The sequence below is a fragment of the Leguminivora glycinivorella genome, chromosome 10 (assembly GCF_023078275.1).
Source record: "Leguminivora glycinivorella isolate SPB_JAAS2020 chromosome 10, LegGlyc_1.1, whole genome shotgun sequence".
NCBI lineage: Eukaryota > Metazoa > Arthropoda > Insecta > Lepidoptera > Tortricidae > Leguminivora > Leguminivora glycinivorella.
Window position 1 is genome coordinate 1,175,595 of NC_062980.1, and position 14,358 is coordinate 1,189,952.

The window sequence follows — 14,358 nt, forward strand, 5'->3', positions numbered from 1 at the left end:
TGTTATTGTGACATGTGATAATGCACATGATGATTTTTTTTAGACGAAATTATAATTAATTTTTTTGTTAGGAAAATGAAATCAAAAAAGTTACATGAAAAGATTTCTTAATTTATATATAAAGTTAATTATTTTAATGTAAAGTATCATGTGTTAAAATATCTGCAACTAATAAATTAGGACCTTATATATATATCTCACTGTTTTTTTACTCAAAGGTTAACTGGAAGAGATCCCTCAAAGGGATAAGTTCGCCTTTGTACTTCACATCTCAATGTATGCTATTTTTTTTTAATGTGTTTTGTACAATAAAGAGTTACTACTACTACTAATATGTAACTCCATGTCATTATAAAACTAGTTAATTAACTATTTTTAGATATAACCGAGATTGTGTTAATAGCAGATTGATTAAACCGCGAGACTTCCAACAAATTAACGTTCTATAAATAGAGGTGACCGTCATACTGTTGATAATAAAAATGTACTAGACGACTTTATTATAAGTTACATACATAGGTACGTCAACTTACGACTGTTTCCCAAAAGGGATAAGTGATTCAATTTATTCATGTGTCACTTTTAGCAATTAAAGGGTGTTAATAGAAAATTAAATTGTGATCATTTAGTGACAAGTTATTAGTCTATCGCCCATACTGGCCTTAGCGTCTATTTCAGACGATTTATGGTGCAATGTCCGAGAGACATCGCTTTTGATGACTAAAGAGACCTATGCGAGAGCGACACATTTTGCCACATAGCTGACAAGGGAAGCTTGCAACCGATTGCGACGTTTCGCTATGGTGTCTTCTTTCCCTTTTGTCAGCAAGTGCCGCAAACCAGGTCTCATCGACGAACTTGCGACCATCCCCAACGCACTTTCGCCACTCCGTCCGCCCCTCCGCAAGCTTCTCCCAGTTTTGGTAGTCGATTTTAAAGGCTGCCATGTCCCTATCGCCCACACCACAGTTAAATCAGACGATTTATGGTGCAATGTCCGAGAGACATCGCTTTTGATGACTAAAGAGACCTATGCGAGAGCGACACATTTTGCCACATAGCTGACAAGGGAAGCTTGCAACCGATTGCAACGTTTCGCTATGGTGTCTTCTTTCCCTTTTGTCAGCAAGTGCCGCAAACCAGGTCTCATCGACGAACTTGCGACCATCCCCAACGCACTTTCGCCACTCCGTCCGCCCCTCCGCAAGCTTCTCCCAGTTTTGGTAGTCGATTTTAAAGGCTGCCATGTCCCTATCGCCCACACCACAGTTAAATCAGACGATTTATGGTGCAATGTCCGAGAGACATCGCTTTTGATGACTAAAGAGACCTATGCGAGAGCGACACATTTTGCCACATAGCTGACAAGGGAAGCTTGCAACCGATTGCAACGTTTCGCTATGGTGTCTTCTTTCCCTTTTGTCAGCAAGTGCCGCCAACCTGGTCTCATCGACGAACTTGCGACCATCCCCAACGCACTTTCGCCACTCCGTCCGCCCCTCCGCAAGCTTCTCCCAGTTTTGGTAGTCGATTTTAAAGGCTGCCATGTCCCTATCGCCCACACAACAGTTAAATCAATATCCCACAATCGACTTTTACGACACCCACTACTCCCACAAGAGGAAAGTGGTTGTTGAAATTCTTCCGTACGGGGTTGAACTATAAGTAGTGCTAGTTCCTATAACTATTTATATTAACTAGGCATTAACTTATTATTTATAGAGTTTCAGAGTTTTGGTTACTCAATAAAGTTGCCATCGAACAAATTTACATTCTATATTTAGATTATCATCCTGTTTATAATCGAGACCAGGTGGATGTAAAGACGGGTGAATAGGAACAAATGACTAGGTGAATAGAGAGAAAACTGAAATTGTGATTTTCCTGGCAATTTCTTTAATTATTACCACTCACAGTTTAGCCATTTTTTTTTTTTCAAAGTTGTCCACCCCACGTTTTTGTAACATGGGTATTTTTTACGCGATTCATAAGATACGACTCGCGGTTCAACAATAAAACAATCTAAATTAATCGACAAATGGGCCATTTTTTTTTTCAAAGTTATCCCTCCCACTTTTTTTGAATTTGAAAAGTTTTATGTGGTTTCCACTCAGAATCGCGAGCTCTTTGAATTGCGCGCGAGGATTGAAAGAGCTCGCGATTCTGAGTGGAACCACATAAAACTTTTCAAATTCAAAAAAAGTGGGAGGGATAACTTTGAAAAAAGAAATGGCCCATTTGTCGATTAATTTAGATTGTTTTATTGTTGAACCGCGAGTCGTATCGTCTGGTTGGTCCACATAGTTGCTATCTAACAAATTAACGTTCTATATTTAGAGGTGACCAATCCTCTTGATAATTGAGTTGTACTAGACGACCAAGAATAAAGACTGCTCCAACAGCGTTTTGTCATTCTCCTATCTTGTAGATTATTGTATCGTCACTACTTTAAAAAAAATGTATGTATCTTTAATTTAAACATGGTAATTCATAAGCTGTATATGCCCTTAAAAATAGTTATCACATTTTTTGTTAGATAGACCTACGACCTGTAACATTCGTTGGTTTGTCCGTCTTGGCCCTGGTTCCCTCTGACCACATACACAAAGTATTCTTAAAATCTTAAGAATTATAAGCACTTTTGGAATCAAATTGCAGTAACCTTTTTACATTAAGTATAAAAGCATTGCCCGTGGTTATTAACTAGCTCGTCCCAGGTCATACCAACCAATTGCCATATAAAATGCGTCGGGCAGCCAATGGGCGTCGACAGCTATATTTAACTTGTAACAGGAACTGGTTAAACAAAATACTGACTGTATGTTGATTAGGACTAAAAATAAACTCTTTTTGCTCCTTTGAATTTAACCTTTGACATTTAGTCGGTGAAGTTTTACGACAACTTTGGATTGACTTTTGTTCTTTTGAGAAAGTAAACGTTCATTGTTTTAATCAGCATTGTAAGTATACTAAAAGTAATATGACATGTTAGCCCCGTTGTTGTTGTTTAAATTTTATTAAGTCTGTGCATATATATGGCTCTTAGTCAGTATTGATTTTTATATTATGTATTTAAAAATAAGTGTGACAATAGTTTGGAAAAATATGCAGGAAAATACATAATTCTTGTTTCAAGATTTATCACCAAACCACTGTCTTTAAAAGGTGACCTTTAGTTCAGATTATTAACTACACATATTTATAAATAAATAAAAAATACCTTCATCAATAATATGATTAGGAATATATTTATAAACGTGTTTTTCATGTAGTGGGGACGTTTATCGACAAAAAGAGGCCAAACCTTCTTTTTCTTGACCAAAGCATGAAACTTGGCACAGTTGTTCCTTATATCAAAATAAGCCGATTAAGATCGGGAGCCTTCGGGAGCCTCCCCCCTGGGGCTCGGGAGGGGGGGTCAAAGTACCGCTTCACCCGGCTTGCTTTGAAAAATTCTAACATAGCCCGTTTAGTTCATAGGTCATGTTTGGTATCGTTTTCGAGTAAATCAATAACGTAGAATTCATTTTTGGTACTAAAATTATGATTTAATGGTAAATAAAATAAATAAAAATTTAAAGTTTGAAATTTTCATCTACGATTTACAAATTCAAGTCATCATAAATGTCAAACTGTTTGCTTTTTCTACAAATAAAAAATATGATATGAAAGCCTATTTAATATAGGTTATGAATAATATAACTTTTACCCACCTTTACTAACGTTAAGTTTCATAAAAAAAACTTTAAGCCGCGCGGCGTCGGGACGCCGCGAGCGTAATTTTAAAATACCTTTATTTTAAAAAACTCTATTAGAACCCGTGTAGCTATTAGGTCATATTTAGTACCGTTTTCGAGTAAATTAATAACGTAGAAATTAGTTTTGGTACTAAAATGACCATTTAATGTTAAATGAAATAAAAATAAAAATAAATCATTTTCTGTGAGTTGCAAATTCAAGTCACGATAAATGTCAAACGGTTTGCTTTTTCTATAAATATAAAAATATGATATTAAAGCCTATTCACAAAGGATAGTACGCGTTCACCTACGCGAGCTTAGACTGTGTGCGGGGAACGCGCCTCTTTCATATATTTGATCGCCAGTGTCAGAGGTATGTAAATGCATAAATAGAAAAAGATTCATTATTATTGACGTGTCGACAACGGCAACACTCGGGTCGGACCACACGATCTAAAGACCGACTGTACCTGTTATTTATTCATTGTAGTCAATCCTGAAAGAAATTTATATAATAGTATTTTATACAATCGTGATATAATACAAAACTTTTCAGTCGAGTACCATGTGTAGTACGGTACGAGAGTGAAAAGCTTAATTATATTACTATTGTATACAATACTTTTTCTACGAGTCATCATCTTCATCATCAATGGACGGAAATATCACCATTCATGCAAGTTAAAATTAATGTCAATAGAGTCGTTCACCGTTGTATCAACATCGAATTACCTAGCAACCAATTGTTTGTAATAACCGTCTCTGATTGGCCTATAACGCGATAGATAAAAAAAATGTGTTTCAGATGCAGGAAAATTTGCCAGGTATCGCAAATTAGTATAGAAATTGTATGAAGTTCTATTTTTGAAATTATTATAGTTAACTAAAGTCAATTATAATGAGCTTATTATAATTGAGTCGGAACTGCCATAGAGTATCCAACACTGAAAAGTTAGCACTTATAGTTTAGTCTGTGGTGTCCTAATTGACAGATTACTCATACTGACAGATTACTCATACTCATACTATACATTCCCTTCACAAAAACATAGCTGGGTACATATGGAACTGCATAAAAAAGGCTCTACCCTCTTTATGCAGTTGCATCGGTTTTTGCAACCTGATTTACATTTACATCTTGTAACTTCTAAGCATATACTGGCCACTTCAGTGTTGTCTGACCAGTGTGGTACCCATTCGTCTCCTTCTTCCTTCATATTCATATTCATATTCATATTTATTGATATTGCATATTTATACATTACACGTCAGAAACATAAACATTCATTATTACTAAGTACATAATTCTTATTACTCTAAGAATTAAATTATAAAATTTATAAATGTGTTCTATATAATTTACAAGAAGACCAAGAAGACGGACTTGGCAAATTTTGGTGTGGCACCAACGCCAACGCCTGACTCCAAACAAGAACGCCCTGAGTCCCATTTCTCAAAACTGAAAGTTACAAGTTACAAGCGGAAGTCTCTTTCCAACTTGTCATATTAGACATTGACAACCAGTTGAAAACTGTAACTTGTAGCTTCGAGAAATGGGCCCCTGGTACACTGTGCGCAGTATATGCTGATCCAAGGCAGCCTCTGAAGGAGGTATGTTCTCCAATTGTCGATCTTTTTTGGTACCTAAAGAGGTAGGTACTTCGACCACTCATTCACCGTTGCGCAACGACTTGGTCTGAAACAATATGTGCATTATCATTTTAGAGTCTACAACTATCAAATTACAACTTTTTGGTGGATCACGTAACCTTCAGTATTACCCACTTACGTTACGTATCATAGAAAATTATTACAAACTTTAGTAGAATCTGATTTGCCTCTGATATTGCTCCATCTTGTAATAGTTTGACACCTTGAGTGGCCTGGCTAAGCTTCAAAGCCAAAAGAAAACGTTTCTAGATTAGACATAGTATGGGATAGGTACGATAAACGCAGCTTGAAACGATCAACAAGGGAGAAACATGGCCACCCAAGGCTTCAAACTATTACGAGATGGAGCAATATCATAGATAGGCTAATCAGATTCTACTAAAGTTTGTAATTATTTTGTATGATAGGTAAGTGTGTAATAGTGAAGGTGATCCACCAAAATGTTGTAATTTGATAGTTGCAGAATCTGTTTAAATAAAATGACAATGCACATATTGTTTCAGATCAAGGGTCCTTACGCAACAGTGAATGAGTGCCGGAAGAACCTCTTTACTAGAAAAGATCGACACTTGGAGAACATACCTCCTTCCGAGGCTGCCTTACTTCATCATATACTGCCATTTGTCTAAGACTGGGGCTAAAGACATGCCAACCACACCCTTGCTGCCGACGCATTAGGACACCACGGACTCCACTGTCAGTCTATTGCTGGCCGAATTTTGTGACACACTGCACTTAATGATTTAATCCGCAAGGCTCTCGGCACAGCGAACATGCCGACAACCCTCGAACCTGTCGGCTTGTCAGCAGCAGACGGAAAGCGGCCTGATGGTTGCTTGCTTTTGCCTTGGTTTCTGGGACGACCCTTGGCGTGGGGCGTGACCTGTGTGGATACCTTGGCTCCGTCCAACGTCTAACGCTCGGCCCAGAAACCAGAGACTGCTGCTGCAAAACGCCCAGTTTAAACGTGCAAATATGCATTTTTAAAAAACAACTACATATTTGCGGCAATTGCATTTGAAACATTTGGACCATGGTCATCAGACACCAAGCAGTTCGTGAAGGAAGTTTCCACCAAACTTGTCTGGGTGTTTGGTGACATAAGAGAAAAAGCAAACGGTTGACATTTTTGTTGACTTGAATTTGCAAATTATAGATGATTTTTTTTTAATTTATTTACAATTAAATTATAATTGTAGTACCAAAAATAAATTCTTTGTTATTAATTTACTCGAAAACTATATCAAACATGACCTAATAGCTAAACCGGGTCTAATAGAGTTTTTAAAATAGAGGTATTTTAAAATTACGCTCGCGGCGTCCCGACGCCGCGCGTCTTAAAGTAATTTTTTAGTGGAACTTAACGTTTGTGAAGGTGAATAAAAGTTATATTTTTTATAATCTATATTAAATAGGCTTTCTTATCATATTTTATTTATAGAAAAAGCAAACAGTTTGTCATTTATGATGACTTGAATTTGTAAATCATGGATGGAAATTTCAATTTTTTTAATTTTTTTTATTTTATTTACCATTAAATGATAATTTTAGTACTGAAAACGAATTTTACGTTATTGATTTACTCGAAAACGATACCAAACATGACCTATTAACTAAACGGGGTAAGTTAGAATTTTTCAAACCAAGCCGGGTGAAGCGGTACTTTGACCCCCTCCCGGGCCCCAGGGGGAGGCTCCCGAAGGCTCCCGATCTTAATCGGCTTATTTTGATATAAGGAACAACTGTGCCAAGTTTCATGCTTTGGTCAAAAAATTTAAGGTTTTTCAATAAACTCCCCAACTAATGTTCAAATATACTAAAATAGGACATTTACGTAAGATAAGGGAATCGAAATTGCCTCGTTATCTAATCGTTGGTGATATTCTATAAATATCCAGTGATATAACATAAATGTTTGCTCATGGCAACTCAATCAAACTAACTGAAAGTGTAGAAACGTAAATTAACTGTAAAAGTATTCATTCATAAGAGCCACTGCTACTACCATGACTTTTTGATATTTTGCTTAGTTACTTAAGTACTGCGCTGTTTCAGGCCATCGACACTACACTTCGCATATTCTCTCATCTCCAGATCTGTATTCTAAGATTTTGAAGACGGATATTAATACTTTTCTATCACGCGTGTTCAAGTAATCGTATTGTAATTTATAGCTCAATAACATGTGCCTCAGGTGATTCCCTCGTTAATGCCTAAACACAAGCTTTATTTATAGAAATAGTCATTATTTACGACTTGTTTCAACTGACACGTGAACATCACTATGCAGATTCATGCAGATTATATCTATAAATAGAAGAGTCCGGGTGGCTCACGTGTAACTGCAGTTATCTGAGTCTGTAAACATCGCTTAATCGACTGTTTGATTTATCAACGCGGTATGAGCGATAGCGGAATGTTTTTAAAATAGCTTCTAAAAATATATCGTCACTACTTTTAAAAAATCTCGTATCTCACGCTGTTCCTCAAAGTTAAAACGCAGTAAGTCTACATGAATTCCATACATACTTACTACAATTTTCTTTTCTTTGACAGACGAAGATACAAGTTTTTTTAAAAGTAGTGACGATATGTTCAAATATGGGGCATTAGTTGGGGAGTTTATTGAAAAACCTTAAATTTTTTGACCAAAGCATGAAACTTGGCACAGTTGTTCCTTATATCAAAATAAGCCGATTAAGATCGGGAGCCTTCGGGAGCCTCCCCCCTGGGGCCCGGGAGGGGGGGTCAAAGTACCGCTTCACCCGGCTTGGTTTGAAAAATTCTAACTTACCCCGTTTAGTTAATAGGTCATGTTTGGTATCGTTTTCGAGTAAATCAATAACGTAAAATTCGTTTTCAGTACTAAAATTATCATTTAATGGTAAATAAAATAAAAAAAATTAAAAAAATTGAAATTTCCATCCATGATTTACAAATTCAAGTCATCATAAATGACAAACTGTTTGCTTTTTCTATAAATAAAAAATATGATAAGAAAGCCTATTTAATATAGATTATAAAAAATATAACTTTTATTCACCTTCACAAACGTTAAGTTCCACTAAAAAATTACTTTAAGACGCGCGGCGTCGGGACGCCGCGAGCGTAATTTTAAAATACCTCTATTTTAAAAACTCTATTAGACCCGGTTTAGCTATTAGGTCATGTTTGATATAGTTTTCGAGTAAATTAATAACAAAGAATTTATTTTTGGTACTACAATTATAATTTAATTGTAAATAAATTAAAAAAAAATCATCTATAATTTGCAAATTCAAGTCAACAAAAATGTCAACCGTTTGCTTTTTCTCTTATGTCACCAAACACCCAGACAAGTTTGGTGGAAACTTCCTTCACGAACTGCTTGGTGTCTGATGACCATGGTCCAAATGTTTCAAATGCAATTGCCGCAAATATGTAGTTGTTTTTTAAAAATGCATATTTGCACGTTTAAACTGGGCGTTTTGCAGCAGCAGTCTCTGGTTTCTGGGCCGAGCGTTAGACGTTGGACGGAGCCAAGGTATCCACACAGGTCACGCCCCACGCCAAGGGTCGTCCCAGAAACCAAGGCAAAAGCAAGCAACCATCAGGCCGCTTTCCGTCTGCTGCTGACAAGCCGACAGGTTCGAGGGTTGTCGGCATGTTCGCTGTGCCGAGAGCCTTGCGGATTAAATCATTAAGTGCAGTGTGTCACAAAATTCGGCCAGCAATAGACTGACAGTGGAGTCCGTGGTGTCCTAATGCGTCGGCAGCAAGGGTGTGGTTGGCATGTCTTTAGCCCCAGTCTTAGACAAATGGCAGTATATGATGAAGTAAGGCAGCCTCGGAAGGAGGTATGTTCTCCAAGTGTCGATCTTTTCTAGTAAAGAGGTTCTTCCGGCACTCATTCACTGTTGCGTAAGGACCCTTGATCTGAAACAATATGTGCATTGTCATTTTATTTAAACAGATTCTGCAACTATCAAATTACAACATTTTGGTGGATCACCTTCACTATTACACACTTACCTATCATACAAAATAATTACAAACTTTAGTAGAATCTGATTAGCCTATCTATGATATTGCTCCATCTCGTAATAGTTTGAAGCCTTGGGTGGCCATGTTTCTCCCTTGTTGATCGTTTCAAGCTGCGTTTATCGTACCTATCCCATACTATGTCTAATCTAGAAACGTTTTCTTTTGGCTTTGAAGCTTAGCCAGGCCACTCAAGGTGTCAAACTATTACAAGATGGAGCAATATCAGAGGCAAATCAGATTCTACTAAAGTTTGTAATAATTTTCTATGATACGTAACGTAAGTGGGTAATACTGAAGGTTACGTGATCCACCAAAAAGTTGTAATTTGATAGTTGTAGACTCTAAAATGATAATGCACATATTGTTTCAGACCAAGTCGTTGCGCAACGGTGAATGAGTGGTCGAAGTACCTACCTCTTTAGGTACCAAAAAAGATCGACAATTGGAGAACATACCTCCTTCAGAGGCTGCCTTGGATCAGCATATACTGCGCACAGTGTACCAGGGGCCCATTTCTCGAAGCTACAAGTTACAGTTTTCAACTGGTTGTCAATGTCTAATATGACAAGTTGGAAAGAGACTTCCGCTTGTAACTTGTAACTTTCAGTTTTGAGAAATGGGACTCAGGGCGTTCTTGTTTGGAGTCAGGCGTTGGCGTTGGTGCCACACCAAAATTTGCCAAGTCCGTCTTCTTGGGGATGGAAGGAAGAAGGAGACGAATGGGTACCACACTGGTCAGACAACACTGAAGTGGCCAGTATATGCTTAGAAGTTACAAGATGTAAATGTAAATCAGGTTGCAAAAACCGATGCAACTGCATAAAGAGGGTAGAGCCTTTTTTATGCAGTTCCATATGTACCCAGCTATGTTTTTGTGAAGGGAATGTATAGTATGAGTATGAGTAATCTGTCAGTATGAGTAATCTGTCAATTAGGACACCACAGACTAAACTATAAGTGCTAACTTTTCAGTGTTGGATACTCTATGGCAGTTCCGACTCAATTATAATAAGCTCATTATAATTGACTTTAGTTAACTATAATAATTTCAAAAATAGAACTTCATACAATTTCTATACTAATTTGCGATACCTGGCAAATTTTCCTGCATCTGAAACACATTTTTTTTATCTATCGCGTTATAGGCCAATCAGAGACGGTTATTACAAACAATTGGTTGCTAGGTAATTCGATGTTGATACAACGGTGAACGACTCTATTGACATTAATTTTAACTTGCATGAATGGTGATATTTCCGTCCATTGATGATGAAGATGATGACTCGTAGAAAAAGTATTGTATACAATAGTAATATAATTAAGCTTTTCACTCTCGTACCGTACTACACATGGTACTCGACTGAAAAGTTTTGTATTATATCACGATTGTATAAAATACTATTATATAAATTTCTTTCAGGATTGACTACAATGAATAAATAACAGGTACAGTCGGTCTTTAGATCGTGTGGTCCGACCCGAGTGTTGCCGTTGTCGACACGTCAATAATAATGAATCTTTTTCTATTTATGCATTTACATACCTCTGACACTGGCGATCAAATATATGAAAGAGGCGCGTTCCCCGCACACAGTCTAAGCTCGCGTAGGTGAACGCGTACTATCCTTTGTGAATAGGCTTTAATATCATATTTTTATATTTATAGAAAAAGCAAACCGTTTGACATTTATCGTGACTTGAATTTGCAACTCACAGAAAATGATTTATTTTTATTTTTATTTCATTTAACATTAAATGGTCATTTTAGTACCAAAACTAATTTCTACGTTATTAATTTACTCGAAAACGGTACTAAATATGACCTAATAGCTACACGGGTTCTAATAGAGTTTTTTAAAATAAAGGTATTTTAAAATTACGCTCGCGGCGTCCCGACGCCGCGCGGCTTAAAGTTTTTTTTATGAAACTTAACGTTAGTAAAGGTGGGTAAAAGTTATATTATTCATAACCTATATTAAATAGGCTTTCATATCATATTTTTTATTTGTAGAAAAAGCAAACAGTTTGACATTTATGATGACTTGAATTTGTAAATCGTAGATGAAAATTTCAAACTTTAAATTTTTATTTATTTTATTTACCATTAAATCATAATTTTAGTACCAAAAATGAATTCTACGTTATTGATTTACTCGAAAACGATACCAAACATGACCTATGAACTAAACGGGCTATGTTAGAATTTTTCAAAGCAAGCCGGGTGAAGCGGTACTTTGACCCCCTCCCGAGCCCCAGGGGGAGGCTCCCGAAGGCTCCCGATCTTAATCGGCTTATTTTGATATAAGGAACAACTGTGCCAAGTTTCATGCTTTGGTCAAGAAAAAGAAGGTTTGGCCTCTTTTTGTCGATAAACGTCCCCACTACATGTGTCCAGCTCCCTGACGCACTATATGGGAGAATGGTAGAGAATGATCTCTACAGAGGCTAAACTAGCTAAATAACAATGTTGGCTAGACATGCTAATGTAAAATATTTCGTTGGCTATGCTGCATGGAAACGATGGATATGGAGAAAAGCTATTCGGGTCTGACTTTGATATCTTAAAGCCTAGATTTTAATGTGAACTAATGTCGAGTTCCTACTGCGAGCGGAGCGGAGCGGACTCAATATTAAACTGCATACTATTCATATTCATATTCATATTGGTTTATTGCAGTCATGTACATGCATTACGTCTAGGACTTATGACTATGTTACATGGACCCGGGTAGGGTAAAGCAATTTAGTACATACTTACAACTTATAACTAACACTATCACTTCACCGCATAAATAATACAAATGCATGAATAAGACCGTGTTCGCTTATAGTGTAAAACCCACTTAAGGTGACGTGTCCACCAGAGATGTGCTATACGTTGCTAATTGCTATGGATGCGTCTGATATACACCAATCAACTTATAGACCAGGAAAAATAGCTTGACCTGGACATAATTCGATAACCGTAATTTTCTTTTTCTGTCGTATAAAGTATCATTAGTGATAGTTAAAATACAAATTATTAATCAAATTAGGGTTCTGATTCAATTTAAAAAAAAATAAAAACGAACTTTGAATATTTTTTGATTTTATAACTAAAGTATTAAATGTAATCCGGAAAAAGTGCTTGTATTATGTTGTGACACCTGCATTTCATATAAAAACATCTAATTTTTATAAATAATTCATACAGAACTATCATTTATAAAGAAGGTTTAGTAAGTTACACATTTTCAGGCGTATTTCACTAGAAAATATTGTTAACCGTAATCCTGCAATTTATTATGAATATAATATTACGTGTGTTGATAAATTATTAAAACTTATACCAATACTTTTGGCGCTTGTTCAAAATCTTAAATATTGATAATTTTACGAAAGGAAAAATACCTAACTAAATTGAAAGATGGTAAATTTTGCCGTTAATATATTCTTAGTACTATACGAAATCAATTAAACAACAAATATGTAAGATTCATTACTTAATTGATATTTTTCTTACTTGCGCTTTAATATGAACGTTATTACCTGCAGAATAAGGTCGTGCACAGAGTAGGTATAGCTAGTATAGTAGTAGCGGGAACGGGCGGCGAGTCGTCAACACGTGTTTCATATCAAGGGCGCCGCGTTTTCAAAACGCTTCGATAACAAATATTTCACCGTCCAGTATAAGAGAGCTCCTTATTACAAGTGACAAAAGTCATACAAATCAATTAGTCCGATAGGTCACGTTAAACTGGTCAAGTCGTTAGCTCAATAATAGTACCTATCGAGCTTGACGAGATGCTTGGATCACAACAACGTAATATGTATGAAAGCTTGCGGCGCTTAAGACTGTATTCTTTCGAGTCGTGTGTAACGTATTTTGGCGAGGCAAATTTGAAGCACAGTGCGTGTCTGTCTCACTCACTCTTACGGTAAACCTAATGAACTGTTTCACTTTCAGAGGATTTTTGAAGTAATTTGGGTAATATGACATTGTCGCGGTGAGGTCTTTCCGGTACAAATTTATCGGTGGATCTTTTCGGATTTGTGGATGATGAGCCGATGCGATGTCGCTTCATTTTGAAGTGTCGACTCTCGCGAGGGAGTTCTTAGAGGACCGCGAGGAGCGCGTGTGACTGTTGAGTTTTTGAATGATTTGAAGTTTGTGAATGATTTTATTTTGTGTGTATTTGTGTGGGCATGAGGTGTTTGTGTTGCGAGAGTCAAATCAATAATATGAGTGGTACAAATTTTATTAGGGGGCCTCATGTGTGAGAAACTCAACACTCGAATGCTGCGTAACAATGCGAGCCGAAATCGCCTAATCGGAAGTGTCCGACTTGGTATCGACTAATCTATACACGTTGTAACATGAGAAACCAGAAATCAAAACCTGGTTTCTGGTATCTAGTACCCGGTAACCGGTAACCGGTAACCGGTAACCGGTATCCGGTATCCTGTATCCTGTATCCGGTATCCGGTATCCGGTAACCGGTATCCGGTAACCGGTATCCGGTAACCGGTATCCGGTAACCGGTATCCGGTAACCGGTATCCGGTAACCGGTATCCGGTAACCGGTATCCGGTAACCGGTATCCGGTAACCGGTAACCGGTGACGGGTCTCCGGTATTCGGTGACCGGTAACCAGTAACCAATGACCGTTAACCGGTATCCGGTAAACGGTGACCGGTAACCGGTAGACGGTAACCGGTATCCGGTAAACGGTAGACAGTAACCGGTAACCAGCATCCGATATACGGTATCCGATATCCGGTTTCCCGTGTTCGGTTTCCCGTTTCTGGTTTGGTTTTGGTTTTAGTTTTAGTTCTGTTAGTTTAAACAAAAACAAAACTGAAAACGAAAACGGAAACCGAAACGGGAATGGAAACGAAAACCGAAATCGAAACCGAAACCGACACCGAAACCTACACCAAAACC

General features: G+C 37.2%; 1 protein-coding gene across 1 annotated transcript in view; it reads left to right on the forward strand.

Annotated features, from left to right (window-relative positions):
• Nucleotides 1-14,358, forward strand: part of LOC125230696 (histone deacetylase 4) — a 207,383-nt gene that overhangs the window by 135,922 nt on the left and 57,103 nt on the right.